The following is a 19,027-nucleotide window of genomic DNA, read 5'->3' as shown; positions in this document are numbered from 1 at the left end:
ACAAACAAGGGTAGGCAGCAGGGTGATTTAGCCAATGTTCATGTGAAGTTTCTGTTATTGGCCCAAAAATTCAGGTCGGAGGCTTCCCGCGGGAGCAAGCCCCCGATCTGCACTTACCTAGCGCGCTGGCCGTTGAGCTGTGGACCGCGTGGGATTCCGATCCTGGGCCTCCTCTAACTGCCGGCGCGCAGTGCTTGCGTATCCCAGGGGCGCAGTTAGTTTGAAGCATCCCCTGGGATCACGTGGGCCATGGAGAGCCAATGGTAGCAGGGAATCTGTATTCATAGATTTGACAGGAAGAGCTGTCAAATCTATGAATACAATTCAGCCCCAAAACATAACTAAAACTTCAAATAAATTTTTTTTAAAAATCACATTTAAAAAATAACTATAAATTACATAAAATAACTATTTTAAACAATAATTTAAATTTTTGAAAAAATTAATTACAGTTTCTAACGGGGCTAAAAATAAACTTACCTTTCTTTAAAGTATTTAAAAATAATAAACCTGTGGAAAAAATGTTTTCATTTTACTTTATTCACCACTTACCTTGTTAAAAGCAGGCCTTGCGACTGCTTTTTAGAAGCGTAGCTCCTGGAGACTTACCCTCCCGGAGAACCCTGTAAAAAAATGGAAGTTCCAGGCGTACGCGCTGCCTCTCCAGTGCATGCGTTCGACCTGTGAACCCCTTCCTTTAAGGGAATGGAAGTTCTGGTTTCCCACGCATGCGCAGTGCATGCACGGAACCGGCACTTTCGTTGGCCCTACGCGTGAGTACCCAGCGCGTACTCACCCGTGGGGACCCGAAGTTCTGGCCCAACATTAACATTGAAATCTATATTTTCAACACTTTACCTTATTGGACAGATCTGTGCTCACCTTTGGAAGTGTCTTAGTGAGTTCCAGTAAATGTTGAGGCATAACTTCCTCCAACCCCTCGCTATTGTGATGAGTGTGAAAGGAATGGCTTGGACATTGCAGGGATGCTTTATGGTGCTGGTGTGGGATGGTGTCAACCTGGCGCATCATGTGGCAGCCAGGGTGTATAGCATCAAGTGAAGTAAATCTGGCCATGGTGCGGCCATTGCTGGCCTCCCGGGCAGCAATGTTGTCGGGTGCTGATGCCCTGTGTCCTGTGCAGCATCAGGTGATTGCGGAGAAGGTTGGTGTTGTTGTTGGTGATGTTGGTGCGCCTGGTGATGTTGGTGTGGCTGGTAATGTTGGGGCTGATCGTGGAGAGATTCAGGGGATCCAGGTGAGATTTTTTCAAGGGGACCGATGTTGGAATAGATGGCAGCTGAAGTTGAGATGACAGAAGCGATCTGTCAATGGTGTGATATCTTGCTCCAAGGAGGTGTCTGTGGATAGAGCGTTTACTCCAAACACTTCCAAACTGCATACAGCTCAAAAGAGTCTTCCAAGTCCTGAAGGCTCAAGCTTCTGACGTTGGAAATTGACCAACTGTGAAATGGTAGCTTTCAGACCACTTTATGCAGCTGTCACCTATCCACAGCAATGGGGAGACATAGAGAACCTGACCTACTTACCTGATGTGATCTCCGAATGACATTCAAAGTCACTTAAGTTAATTGGATTCTCCCTCATTAATTGGTGCTTCAACGCTATTGGCAGTTGTTTGTTATTATCTTAAACCTATACTAGAATGTGCAGATTGGCTTAAAACTGCCAGATGTACCGTTATTCCCAGGCTGTAATGTTCTGCTTGCCAGTAGCTGTCTAGTAGAGTTACTAATCTCTTAGATATTTTCATAACGAGCATTAGCGCTTGGTGTGGTTAGAAATAATGGGCCCTTCCAGCTGTTGTAATGAAACTGCAGAATGGCGGCAAATTTCTTTTTATTCATTCACGGGATGTGGGCGTCGCTGGCGAGGCTCGCCTTTATTTCCCATCCCTAATTGCCCTTAATTGAGTGGCTTGCTAGGCCATTTCAGAGGGCAGTTAAGGGTCATCCACATTGCTGTGGGTCTGGAGTCACATACAGGCCAGACCGGGTAAGGATGGCAGATTTCCTTCCCTAAAGGACATTAGTGAATCAGATGGGTTTTTCTGACAATCCGGTAGTCTTCATGGTCACCATAGCTTTTTCAGATATATTTATTAACTCCATTTAAATTCCCCAGCTGCTGTGGTGAGATGTGAACTCATGGCTCACAGGATCATTAGTCCAGGCCCCTGGATTCCTAGTCCAGTAACATAACCATTGTGCTACCATTCCCTAATCAGGACCCAATCCCAAAGGGTTTCGGCCTTGCCCCGAGCTGTCCTTGAGAGTCTCTGCCCAAACAAAGTGAGGCCGCTGACTTGGGGGGGGGGCGGCGAGGGCGGGGATTCCCAATGACAGGAATTGGCACATCCTCAGCCTCCTAAAACAAGGCCACCAAATGGCAAATCCGGGCTTCACCCTGGGATCCAGGCCTGGTCCTCAGGTGCAGAATTTTTCCTTGTATTGGGGGCCAATGGCAGGGTGGTAGCAGGGGAGAACTTTGAAGTTCTTTGCTGTGGGGAAGGAGGGGCAGAAACCAAGCACTTTGCCCCCAGCCCAAAGTAGATTTAATGTCCTGTGGGGGGCAAGTGGACACTTTAGATTTGAGGAAATAAAAAAATAAAAATTCTCAGAGTGTGGGCATTGCTGGTAAGACCAGCTTTTGTTGCCCGTCCCTAGTTGCCCTTGAGAAGGTGGTGGTGAGCCTCCTTCTTGAACTGCTGCAGTCCGTGTGGTGAAGCTACTACGTGGAGAGGCTTTGGAGAGTCAGGAGTTGAGCCACTCACCACAGAACACCCAGCCTTTGACCTGCTGCAGTGGCCATGGCATTTATGTGGCTGGTCCAGTTGAGTTTCTAGTCAATGGTGACACCCTAGGATGTTAATGGCGGGGGATTTGGTGATGGTAATGCCATTGAATGTCAAGTGGAGGTGGTTAGGCTCTGCCTTTTTGAAGATGATCATTGCCTGGCACTGTGTGGCGCGAATGTTACTTGCACTTATCAGCCCAATGGTGAATGTTGTCCAGGCCTGGTTGCATGCGGACATGGACTGCTTCATTATCTAGGCTTGACACCTCAGAGGAAGTGCTGATTTGTCAATGTTATGGTCCTTTGAAAGAGATGTTAAATCATGCCCCTCCCCCTCGGCTTGTTCCTGTGGTTCAGATGGATGTTACAGATCCCACGGTACGATTTGACATAGAGCAGCGAGTTCTCCCCATTGATGGCTAGAATCCTTCCCTCAAAAAGAGCACAAAAAACAGACGAACTGGTCATTGATCTCATTCCTCTTTGTGGGATCTTGCTGTTGTGCAACATGGCTGCTATGTTTGGTTGCATAACTACAATTCCATTTACTTCAAATTGTCCATTGTGTGTGAAAGAGGCAATCCTGAGAGAGATAAATGCAAATCTTTTCACTCTTTCTTTTCCCCCATTATACTCCATCTTGGGAAAGGAAGAAAAAGGAACTCCAGAAAAGCTTGTTAGTTGATTAAAAGAGTGTCGTTGATTCTCCCAACTGAAGAAGGGAATTAAGCAGCGGGAGAAGATGCTTTACAGCCAGTGAAGTATTTTTGAAGTGTAGTCACTGTTGAAACATAACGCAGCTCCTTTAATGTTCAAATTGCTGCATATTTTCAGTTGTAACCAAGCTGAATTTGTCAGAGAAAAGCATGCGGAATTAAGAAGATGTGTTTTTGTCGCCGATCCCATTGTTCTTTGAGGTGCACCTGAAAAAGATATCTTGCAAAACAATGGAAATCACCACTCAAATATACACCGCACACATATCTGTACAAACCCACTGACATAAGAAAACTACTAGGCACTTGGTCTAAGCGTTAAACAAGGCTTTAATCAACTGTTTTACAACATGGAGGTCTAGTTGTGTCCTTCACTAGTTCCTGTAAAAGAATATCCTGAGCAAGCTGGGCCCGTGCCCGAGTATTTATACTCTCCCTGGACAGCGTCACCTGCAGGCCGCTCAGCATTATTTCATAAGTCTTTCTTTCATGAATGACTGATTCATGTCACCCACTGCTTGTTCAATTCAACGCTTGAAAAAGGTTAGGTAAAATGTAATATTATTATGTGTTAAAGAAAGAAAGAAAGACTTGCATTTCTATGGCACCTTTCATGACCATTGGTTGTCCCAAAGCGCTTTACAGCCAATGAAGTACTTTTTGAAGTGTAGTTGCTGTTGTAATGTAGGAAATTAACGCTATCAATATATCATCCAATCCACCAAGCACCTTGCAGCAACAACTTGCGTTTACTTAAAGAAAGACTCATATTTACCCCACGCCTCTCATGACATCGGGATGTCCAAAAGCATTTTAAAGCCAAAGACGTACTTTTGACGTGTAGTTACTGTTGTACTGTAACGTAGCCCCTCTAATGTAGAAAAGCGTCACTTTGCAGAGACCGAATCGGAAAGAAACAGGGGCCAAGCCAATGTAGGAGGTTTCAGGAAGGGGTGGCCTAAACTTCAGTCAAAGTGGTGAGTTTCAATTGAACATAAATCGGGCAGCTTCTACGATGGTCGGGCGATCTGCTCCTCCAGGTTATGGATCAAGTGCTGAAGGTGAAAATGACCCCACCCCTGAGCATTTACACACATCACAAAATTGCAGTGTGATAAAATCTCAGCTTTTACGTGCGTAGAATACACGCCCCTGTGTTGAGACATGTGATTTTATTGCTTACGCAGAAAATAATTGGTAGGAAATTTCTTTTGCTGTTTAATTCTGCAGTAGCTCAAGCCAAATTGACCATCAATAACAACAACAATGTGCATTTATACAGCACCTTTGACATAGTTAAATATCCCAAGGCGCTTCACAGGGGCGTTATCAGACATCGAGTCAAAGGTCAGCCGAGGACAGACGACCAAAAGCTCAGTCAAAGAGGTAGATTTTAAAGAGCGTCTTAAAGATGTGCGGGTTAGGTGTTAGGGGGATTAAATACGTGGGGTTACGGGGATAGGGTGGGATATGTGTCGGTGCAGGCTCGATGGGCCAAAATGGCCTCTATCTGCACTGTGGGGTTTCTGTGATTCTGTGAGAGAGAGGTAGAGAGACGGAGAGGTTTAGGGAGGGAATTCCAGAGCTTAGGACCTAGGTCGCCAATGGTAGAGTGATGTAAATCGGGGATGCGCAAGAGGCCAGAATTGGGAGAGCACAGAGATCTCGGAGGGGTTGTGGAACTGGAGGAGGTTACAGAGATAGGGAGGGCGGCGAGGCCATGGAGGGATTTGAAAACAAGAATGAGAATTTTAAAATTGGGGCGTTGCTGGACCAGGAGTCAGTGTAGGTCAGCGAGCACAGGGGCGAACGAGACTTGGTGCGAGTTAGAGTTGATATAAAGTGTTCACGGTCTCCTGGGATAATGAACGCGGACAGTTGGGGGGCATAATCAGGAAGCTACGCCCATTCGTGCGCCCGTTTTGCCGATGTCAATTTGCTCCTAAATTTCCTGTCGATCTGATTAGCAGACATCAGATTGTAGAAATCGGCAGAAAGCAATCGGAATTCAACGTAAACAACAGGGGCCTGAGGAATCTGCAGAACCCATTTCATTCATTCCTTCTTTCAGTGTGAAAAATTAAAGTTTGTAGCCATCTAACCATCATTCACGCACATTAGGCACAGCAAGTTTCAGAACATGCAATCGCCGAAGCTTTCCAGTTTTTAATGTGACTCATTCTGATGCCATAAAAATGCATTCAAAGAAACAAAAGATAGAGAGCTGGTCTCAGTGAGGGGGAAAGTGAAAGAAATTACATTAAAAAAAATCGGAATAAAACACTGGAATAATGGCCTAGTTTCCTGCTGCATGTAAAATTCTGGGTGTAATGTTACACCCGTTGACAACCAGGGCGATTTCAGGAAATTCCCATATATGGCTCTTTAGGCTGGGGAGGGAGAGAGGGGTGGGTGGGCGGCAGAGGCATTACAATGAGCCGTGATGCATTTTGCGAAGAGGGATCGATAGACGGGCGTAAAAGTTTGAGGAAATTTGGGCGTAGCACAGTTGATTACTCACGTGACACACTTGCACCCAAGTTTGCTCAATCTTTTTGCCGTACACAAGGAAGTCACATCCCTCAATGTGTGTGCCTGAATTTCCTCTGTCTGGTAATTTAGCGGAGGTGTTAAGCCGTTTAACATAAACAGGGTTGATTGTCTCCGCGAAAATAGAGAGAGAAATTTCAGACAAACGCATTAAATCTTCATACCTATTATCCCACTGCATCATTTCAAATTTGTTGCGCCCTGGATATAATACAATGCAACAATATAATCATGTGAAAGCCAGGCTGTACAATTTAAAATGTTGTATTCCATTTAAAGAACACGGCATTTGACAATTCCCCATAGAATAATAATGTTACTTTAAAGTTTCTACTGAATTAATTTTCACAATCTCGGGAGCATGGCAGCTTAAGGTCTATTCAGGATTTCAAATTTCTCTACAATTTAAGTCAATTTTTTAAATTTATGAAATGCTGCTTTATTTGCGAAGAAAAAAAATTGATTTTAACTTTCATGGCATGGGTGCCTTTTGAAAATTCTGATTACTGGACGTGTTTCAGTATAAGTTGTCAGTGCTAGATTTTGAAACAAAGCTCGCTTTTATACAGATAGCACTATACTCGTAAGGAGTGTGATGGAATACTCTCCACTTGCCTGGATGAGTGCAGCTCCAACAACACTCAAGAAGCTCGACACTATCCAGGATAAAGCAGCCCGCTTGATTGGCACCCCATCCACCACCTTAAACATTCACTCCCTCCATCACCGGCGCACCGTGGCTGCAGTGTGTACCATCTACAAGATGCACTGCAGCAGCTCACCAAGGCTTCTTCGGCAGCACCTCCCAAACCCGCAACCTCTACCACCTAGAAGGACAAGGGCAGCAGGCGCATGGGAACACCGCCACCTCCAAGTTCCCCTCCAAGTCACACACCATCCTGACTTGCAAATATATCGGCCGTTCCTTCATCGTCGCTGGGTCAAAGTCCTGGAACTCCCTCCCTAACAGCACTGTGGGAGTACCTTCACCACACGGACTGCAGCGGCTCAAGAAGGCGGCTCACTACCACCTTCTCAAGGGGCAACTAGGGATGGGCAATAAATGCTGGCCTTGCCAGTGATGCCCACATCTCATGAATGAATTAAAAAATACTTAGATGAACCTTTGAATCTGCCACACCTGGGCAAGTTACAAAAAAGCATCAGCCTATACCTCGACGAGCTTACAATGTGCAGGCACACAAGTGGAAACGCTACCATCCTATACAATTTCTGCCATTTGCTAGCATCTCTGAACACCAAGGTATTTTCATCTTATGCATGACAGGCACCTGAATAATTATATACCTTCTTGTTGCCCTATTGCCTTGAAGTTTTATTTTAACATGTTCAAAATCTCAGGAGGTTTTTTTTGATTAAAAAGATCATAAACCCGCGTGGCAGTATTAGGCCATCCTGGCAAAATAAATGACAGCGTCAGAAGAAGTGATGCAGAGCCCTGGTTTTAGTGCATGTAATGCAGCAAGCCTTTTTATTAATATATTACACACAGCATCAAAAAATCAGTTTCAGGTACATTAAAGTTAATATTTTTTTCGATGAACATTTCAGGATGATCATTTTTTTTTTAAAGTATACAGAGAGTTTGCATAAACTTGAAGTACAGCTTTGTGAAGATAGTGCCCTGACCGAGCTCCCACATGTAACATGCCCCGTTTTATAGCGAGCAGCAGCAAGTTGTTCTCTAATGCATTCATTACAGCGTTGGATGAGTCGAGGATGGAGATGGGGAGCTGCCTCCTTTACGAGTTAGATTCAATGACTAGCGTCAATACAAAATAAAGAGTTTGCTTTTTTCAACTCATTACATGGGTTTTTTATTTTATTTTGTTGAGGTTTGATTGTCGATGGCACAAACTTTGAGAACACCAAAGGATTTTCAAATCCCAAATCAAACGTGTCGCAAGACTGAAGGTTCTATTTATACCAGAACAATGAGCTATGATTCTGCACATTCACTGGTCCTACTATGCACCAGGAATATACAGAAATAATTTTTGCAGGTGGTTACATGAGATTTAAAAAATATAGTGAAAGCTAATATATCTTTTTTGGACTCAAACAACTGATGCAATCATTTAAAATGTTGCTCTTAAAATATTGGCAAGTATATATATCTTTTTTTTTAAATGTTCCGTATCACTTTCCTAAGATACAAATTTTTCATTATTATTCACTTTATAATACGTTTCGTTGCACTGTGTTATCTGCAAACCTCTTCAAACACGTGTAGCGATTTTCTTTTATAAAAATCAAATCTTGCATCTTTCCTCTTACCTAAATGTTACGATTTATGCCAGGCTGAAAATTGCCCCAGACGTTTATGATAGTGGCAAGCCAGAAACCTTCTCAGTGTGATCGCTGAGCCTGTTTAATATGCTGGGATCAATAATAATATTTTATTGCAATAAAAGGCATGGGAGGACGTTACCCGAGCACAATAAATTATTCAGCAGAAGAATATAGGCTTCATTAAGATTCAGAGTTTACCTCGTGCCACAAGGTACTCTTTGTTTGACCCATTCGCAACACTGTTCCTACCATTTTGAACTGCTGTCCATAGTGAGGGAGGACTTGGGAGCATTTTAAGGGTGACGAGCTTTCTTCCTGTGAAACAAAATGTATGGACGCATCGTGAATCAATGTGTGACGCTAAAGCGAGCGATCGTTGCCAACAGCTGCTATATTCAATTCCATACCCATTACAAAAAAAGCATTGGGCTGCTGCATAACCTGCACGCGGGAAGCAGTGTGTGTCGGGTCAGGTCAGTGGGCCTATCTCTGCCACACAATTCACTACATACTAATATAAGACGGTATTCATCTTTAGTCCCACGGGATGCCCATTTAAACCACATGCCGTCCAAAATGGGAATCCAGCGCTGCCGCCAATAGATCAGAACACAAAGAACATAAGAAATCGGAGCAGGAGTTGGCCATTTGGCCCCTCGAGCCTGCCCCGCCATTCAATAAGATCATGGCAGAACAGACAGAAGGGGCAGCACGGTGGCATAGTGGTTAGCACTGTTGCCTCACAGCGCCAGGGACCCGGGTTCGAATCCGGCCTCGGGCGACTGTCTGTGTGGAGTTTGCACATTCTCCCCGTGTTTGCGTGGGTTTCCTCCGGGTGCTCCGGTTTCCTCCCACAGTCCAAAGATGTGCGGGTTAGGTTGATTGGCTATGATAAATTGACCCTTAGTGTTAGGGGGATTAAATACGTGGGGTTACGGGGATAGGGTGGGATATGTGTTGGTGTAGGGGTTACGGGGATCAGGTGGGACATGTGTCGGTGCAGGCTCGATGGGCCGAAATGGCCTCTATCTGCACTGTGGGGTTTCTGTGATTCTGTGATTCTGTGAACGGACCTTGGACTGAACTCCACCTTCCCTGCCCGCTCCCCATAACCCTCGACTCCCCTATAGTTCAAAAATCTGTCTATCTCCGCCTTGAATATATTCAACGACTCTGCTTCCACAGCCCTCTGGGGTAGAGAATTCCAAAGATTCACCGCCCTCTGAGAGAAGAAATTCCTCCTCATCTCTATTTTAAACGGGCGACCCCTTATCTTGAGACTGTGCCCCCTGGTTCTAGATTCCACCGCAAGGGGTGCTAGTGCACTCATCGGAGGCAAAAATCTGGGGATAAAATAAATTGGAAGAAAACAAAAACACACTTCTGGCAAGGTGGAAGTTAGTAAAAAAAAAATGAGCCTGTTACAGAAATCCAATAATTTCCAAGGCTGAACCAAGTGGAACCATCTTGAGCCCCAGACTTTGTTTAAAAGTGGTTATATATGGCACTAAAATCTTTCACCTTTTACCGTAACCCAAAAAAAAATGCAAAGTGCACGGTTCATAAACTGCTGTAAAGATTAACATTGAGAAAGATCAGCTTAGGGCTTGCGGATTCCTACTTGAACAACTTGTGCTTAATGACTATGCACAGAGGGCCTTTTACAGCCGGCATATCCTGGAATAACAAATTTCTGGTTAAAAATTTCACAGGCCCTGTTTCTCATCATTAGCAAATGCATAAACAAGCCACTATAAATCACAGCAGCACAGAACTTGACATTTCAAGGCAGTTTGATTGAGAAGACGACTTGCTAATGACCTAATTTTATTTAAAAATAAACTGATTATGGACAAGTTCTTGAACGATACATTTCGTAGCTCATTGGAAGCAACATACATAAAACAGAAATGCTTTGCTCATTTGTGTATAATTGGGTTAGAAAGCATGCATGGCGTGACGACAAATGGGAACTGTAATGTCTGTTAGGAGAGTTGGAGCTGCTCTGAGACTCTCACTTTGCAGCTGGCGTTATATATGCTCCTGAATTCATCGTTATTTAATTCAAAAATAATTTTGAAACCAAGTGAGAATGAAGGTTACCTACCGTACCTGTGTGTATGCTCTTAAACCACGAGGGTAGAAGTCATCACTAAAATGTAAGCAAAAACACGACAGATGCTCAAGTCTGAAATAAAAGCAGAAAACGCTGGAAATGCTCGTCAGGTCAGGTGCAGCGTCTGCGGAGAGAGAGAGCCAGAGCTAACGTTTCAGGTCAACGGCCTTTCATTCTGACGAGAGGTCATCGATCTGAAACGTTAATTTTGGCCCAGAAATTCGGGTCCCCACGGGTGAGTACACGTTGGGTACTCATGCGTAGGCCCAACGAAAGTGCCCATTCTGTGCATGCACTGCGCATGCGCTGGAAACAGGAACTTTTGTTCCCTTAAAGGAAGGGGTTCACAGGTCGAACGCGTGCGCCGGAGAGGCAGCGTGTACGCCTGGAACTTCCGTTTTTTTTACAGGTTTCTCCAGGAGGGTAAGTCTCCAGCAGTTACACTTTTAAAAAGCAGTCGCAAGGCTTGCTTTTAACAAGGTAAGTGGTGATTTAAGTAAAATTAAAACATTTTTTCCACAGGTTTATTATTTTTAAATACTTTAAAGAAAGGTAAGTTTATTTTTAGCCCCGTTAGAAAATGTAATTAATTTTTCAAAAATTTAAATTATTGTTTAAAATAGTTATTTTATGTAATTTATAGTTATTTTTAAAATGTGGTTTTTTTTTTCATTTATTTGAAGTTTTAGTTAGGTTTTGGGGCCGATCTCTATTCATAGATTTGACAGGTCTTCCTGTCAAATTTATGAATAGAGATTCCCTGCTACGATTGGTTCTCCATGGCCCACGTGATTCCAGGGGATGCTTCGAACTAACTGCGCCCCTGGGATACGCAAGCACTGCGCACCGGCAGCTGGAGCAGGCCCAGGATCGGAATCCCAAGCGGGCCCACAGCACAACGGCCAGCGCGCTAGGTAAGTGCAAGTCGGGGGCTTGCACCCGCGGGACGCCCCCGACCCGCATTACTGGCCCACTGTTTTCTCGCTCCGCAGATGCAGCGCCTGACCTGCTGAGCGTCTCCAGCCTTTTCTGTTGATATTTTAGGGAAGGAGTTATTTTCAGTGATATTAGCAGGCAGAGGCTCAATGCATTTTATACGACGTTGCACAGGAATTAACCCACTCCAAATAATTGGGTTAATGGCTCTGTTAAAATAGAGGAACGTCACGTGGGCACAGCAAGGCAGGCAGCCATTCAGCTCTTGCTGCTCTGATTGATTTCAACGGAAATTAAAATCATCACCCCCCTGAGCTCGCTGACCTACATTGGCTCCCGTTCCGACAACACCTCGATTTTAAAATTCTCATCCTTGTTTTCAAATCCCTCCATGGCCCTCGCCCCCCCTCCCTATCTCTGTAACCTCCTCCAGCCCTACAATCCTCCGAGATCTCAGCGCTCCTCCAATTCTGGCCACTTGCGCATCCACCGATTTTAATCACTCCACCATTGGCAGCCGTGCCTTCAGCTGCCTGGGCCCAAAGCTCTGGAATTCCCTCCTTAAAACTCTCCCTCCCTCTCTCCTCCTTTAAGACGCTCCTTAAAACCAAGTTTTGACCAAGCGTTTGGCCACCTGTCTTACTATTTCCTTATGTGGCTCGGTGTCAAATTTTGCCTGTGAAGTGCCTCGGGACGATTTGCTATGTTAAAGGCGGTATATAAATGTAAGTTGTTGTTGTTGGTTCTATAATGGGTGGCTAACCCGCAACGCCAAGTTTTGTGCCCTGGCACCGAGTTGAAAATCTACCCCAATAAATGCTGTTCCAGTAATATCACCAACTGTACCTCCTAGACTATGGCGTCATTTGCCATACAAATGATATCCTATGCTCCTCAGGAACTAGAATAGGTTCACTGATTGATGGAACAGAATGAAGCACTGGTAAGGTGATCTGAAAATGTATTTTTCGGACTCAGTTTACCAGACTTATAGCCCCAACTCCGACACAAGGCACAGCTCAGGGGGGCGCCATTTTCATGCACAAATGTTTGGCACCCCATTATTTGTCTTGAGCAATAAACAGTGCAACAATGTACCTGACACTGAAACGTGCCATTTCCCCTATTAACTTCCATAAAGCCACCATTGCACCACTATGGAATGTAGCTGCGATAAAACCGCAAGTATTCTTTCTCTCTCTCCAGTGACAGACAAGCATCGTTCTTGACTGTAATATCCAGATAACATTTCAGGCAAACATTACTTGTTCTACATAATTGTGTCTGCAGTACGAAACATAGAAACATAGAAACATAGGAGCAGGAGTCGGCCATTCGGCCCTTCGAGCCTGCTCCACCATTCAATATGATCATGGCTGATCCTCTATCTCAATACCATATTCCCGCTCTCTCCCCATACCCCTTGATGCCTTTTGTGTCTAGAAATCTATCTATCCCCTTCTTAACTATATTCAGTGACTTGGCCTCCACAGCCTTCTGTGGTAGAGAATTCCACAGGTTCACCACCCTCTGAGTGAAGAAATGTCTCCTCATCTCAGTCCTAAATGTCCTACCCCGTATCCTGAGACTGTGACCCACTCATTCAAGACCCCCCAGCCAGGGGAAACATCCTCCCTGCATCCAGTCTGTCTAGCCCTGTCAGAATTTTATACGTTTCAATGAGATCCCCTCTCTAGTCTCATTCTTCTAAACTCTAAACAGTGTCACACGAAGAACTGTTAAATGAATGCAATAGTTGGCAAGTACAAAACATAGAGTCCAGTTGCTCTAACATTCATTGAATCATAGAAATTTATGGCACAGAAGGAGGCCATTCAGCCCATCTTGTCAGCGCTGGCTGAAAAAAGGGTATTCAGCCTAATCCCACTTTCCACCACTTGGTCTGCAGCCCTGTAGGTTACGGCACTTCAAGTGCACATCCAAGTACTTTTTAAATATGATGAGGGTTTCTGCCTCTACCACCCTTTCAAACAGTGCGTTCCAGACCCCCACCACCCTCTGGGTAACAAAGGTTCTCCTCAACTCCCCTCTAATCCTCTACCAATTACTTGAAATCCAAGCCCCCTCTGCTAAGGGAAATAGGTCCTTCCTATCCACTCTCTCCAGGCCCCCCATAATTTTATACACCTCAATTAAATCTCCCCTCAGCCTTTTCTGTTCCAAAGAAAACAACCCCAGCCTATCCAATCTTTCCTCATAGCTAAAATTCTCCAGTCCTGGTAAAATCCTCATTAATCTCCACTGTACCCTCTCCAGAGCAATCACATCTTTCCTGTAATGTGGTGACCAGAACTGTACACAGTCCTCTAGCTGTGGCTGAATTAATGTTTTGAACAGTTCAAGCATAACCTCCCTGCTCTTATATTCGATGCCTTGGCTAATAAAGGAAAGTATCCCGTATGCCTTCTTAACCGCCTTATCCACCTGTCCTGCTACCTTCAGGCATCTGTGGACATGCACTCCAAGGTCCCCCTGTTCCTCTACACTTCTCAATATCCTACCATTTATTGTGTATTCCCTTGCCTTGTTAGCCCTCCCCAAATGCATTACCTATCATTATCATTATCCGCCATTTAATGTGATCATGGCTGATCATCCAAATTCAGTACCCTGTCCCTGCTTTCTCCCCATATCCCTTGATCCCTTTAGCCTTAAGAAATATATCTAACTCCTTCTTGAATATATTTAATGAATTGGCCTCAACTGCCTCGTGTGGCAGAGAATTCCACAGGTTCACCACTCTCTGGGTGAAGAAATTCCTCCTCATCTCTGTCCTAAATGGCTTACCCCTTATCCTTAGACTGTGACCCCTGGTTCTGGACCCCCCTGCCATCGGGAACATCCTTCCTGCATCTAGTCTGTCTAGCCCTGTTAGAATTTTATAAGTTTCAATAAGCATTCTAAAAAGATGATACAATGGTTAATTAATATCGAGATTTTTATACTAGAATGATTTGGCAGTGTCGGAGCTGGGCCTCTGCTCTAACACTGTCATACCATTTCATGTATTCTAACAATCACAGAAATGACTGCCCAAAAATGAGGATGCTCAGCCCATTGAGCCTTTGCTGTTAAAAGCTCATTGCTGATCTAGTCCAATCCCATTTTCTCCCCTCTTTCTTTATCTGTTTTGCCACACATAATTCAATTGCCTCTTAACCAACGCACGCTCTCCATCTACAATTATAGATTTAGCAATCGGCTCTTCGCACTCACCTGACGGCAATCATTTCAAGAGATCTTTAGCAACATGGGAACAGGAGCAGGCCATTCAGCCCCTCGAGCCTGTTCCGCCAGTCAATTAGATCACGGCTGATCTGTATCTTAACTCCATCTACCCGCCTCGGTTCTGTAACCCTTACCTAACAAGCTCAGTTTTGAAATTTCAATTAACCCCCAGCCTCAACAGCTTTTTGGGGGAGAGAGTTCCAGATTTCCACTGCCCTTTGTGTGAAGAAGTGCTTCTTGACATCACCCCTGAATGGCCTGGCACTAATTTTAAGGTGATGCCCCCTTGTTCTGGAGGAAATAGCTTCTCTCGATCAACCCGATCAACTCCTTTAACCATCTTAAACAACTCAGTTAGATCACCCCTTAATCTTCTAAACTCGAGGTAATACAAGCCCAGTCTGTGCAACCTGTCCTCGGAATTTAACCCTTTTAGCCCCGGTATCATTCTGGTGAATCTGCGCTGCTCCCCCTCCACGGCCAATACATCCTTCTGGAGGTGCGGGGCCCAGGACTGAACCCAAGTGCTCCAGATGTGGCCTAAGCAGAGCTTTAGCAGCATTCTGTCGCCAGGTGATGTCAGCACTCCAGCTGCCACTTGCTGGGAATGATGGAAGCTAGTAATGGCATATCAGGAGGGCTACTTTCCTAGGAGCTTCACATAACATGTTTTAGATGGTGATTTAATGGAGGCCTTTCCAGCACATCACAGCATTCTGGCTTTTTTCAGGCAGCTGCCCATGTGGTGACAAAATACCATGGACGGTCATAGGCCCAGAAATTCGGGTCCCGACGCGTGAGTACGGACGGAGCACTCACGCGTGGACCCGATGAAAGTGCCGAAATCTTGCATGCACTACGCATGCGTGGGAAACCGGCACTTCCGATCCTCTGAACCAAGAGGTTCAGAGGTCGAACGCGTGCGCGCGGGAGTCTGCGCGTGCACGTTGAACTTCCTTTTTTTTTTACAGGTTTTAACGTGCGGGTAAGTCTGTACATTTTAGAAATGTAAAAAGCAGCCGTAAGGACTGCATTTTCAAAGGTAAGTGGTCAATTATTTAAAATTTAAATATTTTTTCCACAGGTTTTTTACTTTTAAATACTTTAAAGCAAGGGAAGTTTATTTTTAGCCCTGTTTTTTTATAAAATTATTGTTTTCAAAAATTTAAATTTTTGTTTAAAATAGTTATTTAATGTCATTTATAGTTTATTTACGAAGTGTGATGTTTTAAAAAAAAATATTTGAAGGTAAAGTACAGTTTTACAGCCTCAGCATTTATACGTTTTGACAGGTCTATCTGTCAAGACTTATGAATGGAGCATTCCCTGCTCCGATTGGCTGCCTGTTGCTCACGTGATCCCAGGGGACGCTTCGCACTAACTACGCCCCTGGGATACGCCAGCATAGCACGCCGGCCTCTGGGACAGGCCTCGGAGAGGAATTCCACGCAGACCAAGAGGTCAACTGCCGGCGCGCTAGGTAAGTGTAGGTCGGGGGCTTGCACCCGCGGGAAGCCCCCGACCCGAATTTCTGGGCCACTATCTAAATGCAAGTCTTTCTTTCTTTCATTCTTTTCAAAATAAGATTCTGGCTATGATTGTGCAAAGGAGGAAAAGCATATCTGCACTCACAAACTTGTTTCCACTTCATAGATGGAAATGCATTCATGCTCAGAATTAGATACTGCCGAAATGTTCTGCGTATTGAACTCGCATCGCTTGGAGCTTGGAATTTTCAATTAACTTACGGTACACAATTTTCTCATAAACTGTTTTTCTGCATACAACTATTAATATTTTTCACTCTCCTGGGACTGCTCTTTGGCATACATTTAAACATAAAGGATGGCACAAAAAATTCTCATTACTAAAACCTACTTGCTTATCCATGTATCGCTTTGTGATGTATCACCTATGTGTGTGGAAGAAATGCAATGATACAGTAGCATACGGATAAAAAGATCAATTTACATTTTCTGAGAATTCGGTGGCATAGTGGTTAGCACTGTTGCCTCACAGCGCCAGGGACCCGGGTTCGAATCCGGCCTCGGGCGACTGTCTGTGTGGAGTTTGCACATTCTCCCCGTGTTTGCGTGGGTTTTCTCCGGGTGCTCCGGTTTCCTCCCACAGTCCAAAGATGTGCGGGTTAGGTTGATTGGCTATGATAAATTGACCCTTAGTGTTAGGGGGATTAAATACGTGGGGTTATAGGGATCGGGTGGGACATGTGTTGGTGTAGGGGTTACGGGGATCGGGTGGGATATGTGTCAGTGCAGGCTCGATGGGCCGAAATGGCCTCTATCTGCACTGTGGGGTTTCTGTGATTTCTGTGAATTCAGAAAGTGACAAGAGGCAGAACAGAACTTCACTTTTTATCTCCAAATTACAATGGTCCTCTACATAGGAATGTTGTGACAGAAGGAGGTCATTCAGCCCCTCGAGCCTGCTCCGCCATTCAATTAGATCATGGCTGAGCTGTACCTCAACTCTATTCACCCGCCTTTGATCCATATCCCTTAATAGCCTTACTTATCACATGTCAGCCATGGCTCAGTGGGCAGCACACTCGCCTCTGAGTCAGAAGGTTGTGGGTTCATAGACCCACTCCAGAGACTCGAGCACATGAATCTAGGCTGACACTCCCAGTGCAGTGCTGAGGGAGTGCTGCACTGTCGGAGGGGCAGTACTGAGGGAGTGCTGCACTGTCGGAGGGGCAGTACTGAGGGAGTGCTGCACTGTCGGAGGGGCAGTACTGAGGGAGTGCTGCACTGTCGGAGGGGCTGTCTTTCAGATGAGACATTAAACCGAGGCCCCGTCTGCTCTCTCAGGCGGATGTAAAAAATCCCACAGCCACTATTTTGAAGAAGAGCAGGGGAGTTCTCCCCATTGTCCTGGGCCAATATTTATCCCTCAATCAGCATCACTAAAACAGATTATCTGGTCATTATCACAGTGCTGTTTGTGGGAGCTTGCTGTGTGCAAATTGGCTGCTGCGTTTCCCACATTACAACAGTGACTGCACTTCAAAAAGTACTTCATTGGCTCTAAAGTGCTTTTGGAAGTCTGGCTATATAAATGTAAGTCTTTCTTTCTTTAACAAGGGTATCAGCCTATGCTAGATCATAGGAAAATACGTTAGTAGCACAGCAATAATTAGTGCTCTGTTGCAACATACTCAGCATAGCTACAATTCTCTCTATAGCCTGACACTTGTTGTTGGTGCCATTCTCATCGTGCAATAGTTGTGAGCACTTTAGTTCATTAAAGTGTAGGTCAGCACAACACCAATCGCAATACATAGACCCAGCTCAACTCCCAGCCCAACTCTCCAGTTTACCATCTGACACTTCGGGGAAAAATTTCCGCTTTGGGCGCAATCACGATCCAGGCACATATAGTACCCAAAATTGCGCCCGTATTGTAAAGTGTCTTTTTTCTCTCTAGTTTCCGCTTCAACTCATTTACATAACGCCGAATGCAGAATCTGCCCTGAACCACAGCAATTGGGCAACGTTTTACAAAGTCATATTTTTTTTAAATTGCTTTGAACAAATATTCCGTGATATAGTTAAGAGCGGTAACTCGGTGCAGTTTGATTAACACAGCTGAAAATGGGTTTATCACAAAAAAATAAGCATTTTCAATCCCAGTGTCAATCCACCACCTGCAAGTAACCCAGTCTTAAATTACTGAAAATGATTTTTTTTAAATATGCAAAACTATTTTCTAGTTATATTGGGGGACAGTAGTCAGTTTCTTAGTAATTTTAAAGAAAAAAAATCATTCAAAACCTTTTAAAACGTGCCTATTAGTTTCCTCGCGTCCAAAAAGAGCCAGCTTAATTTTTGGAGCCTCCTCGAAGGCCCCGCCAATGAGCGGAAACTCCCAATGGTGATTAATTCACCCTGGGGGCGTGGCCAGTTTTGCGGGTGGGGCTGGCTTGTAGCACGATGTTTTTAAGCTAGCGCAAAAGATGACAGAAACCTGATTTGAGTTGAGCGCAATTCGCGCTTAAAATTCCCGCGATCTTTCCACAAGCGGAAAGCTCCAGACCTGTCCATTCTCTATGCTCATGGCTTTCATTTTGATAGAGTCCACCCCTACCCTCACCCCTTGCAAACTGAGTGATGTAAGAAAACTACTAGGCACTTGGTCTAAGCGTTAAACAAAGCTTTAATCAGCTGTTTTACAACATGCAGATCAAGTTGTGTCCTTCACTAGTTCCTGTAAAAGAATGTCCTGAGCAAGCTGGGCCCGTGCCCGAGTATTTATACTCTCCCTGGATAGCGCCACCAGCAGGCCACCCAGTATTATTTCATAAGTCATTTCC

This window comes from Somniosus microcephalus, chromosome 1 (assembly GCF_052327205.1).
Source record: "Somniosus microcephalus isolate GS21.2 chromosome 1, FLI_Smic_1.0, whole genome shotgun sequence".
NCBI lineage: Eukaryota > Metazoa > Chordata > Chondrichthyes > Squaliformes > Somniosidae > Somniosus > Somniosus microcephalus.
Note: the sequence above shows the minus strand (reverse complement) of the source record.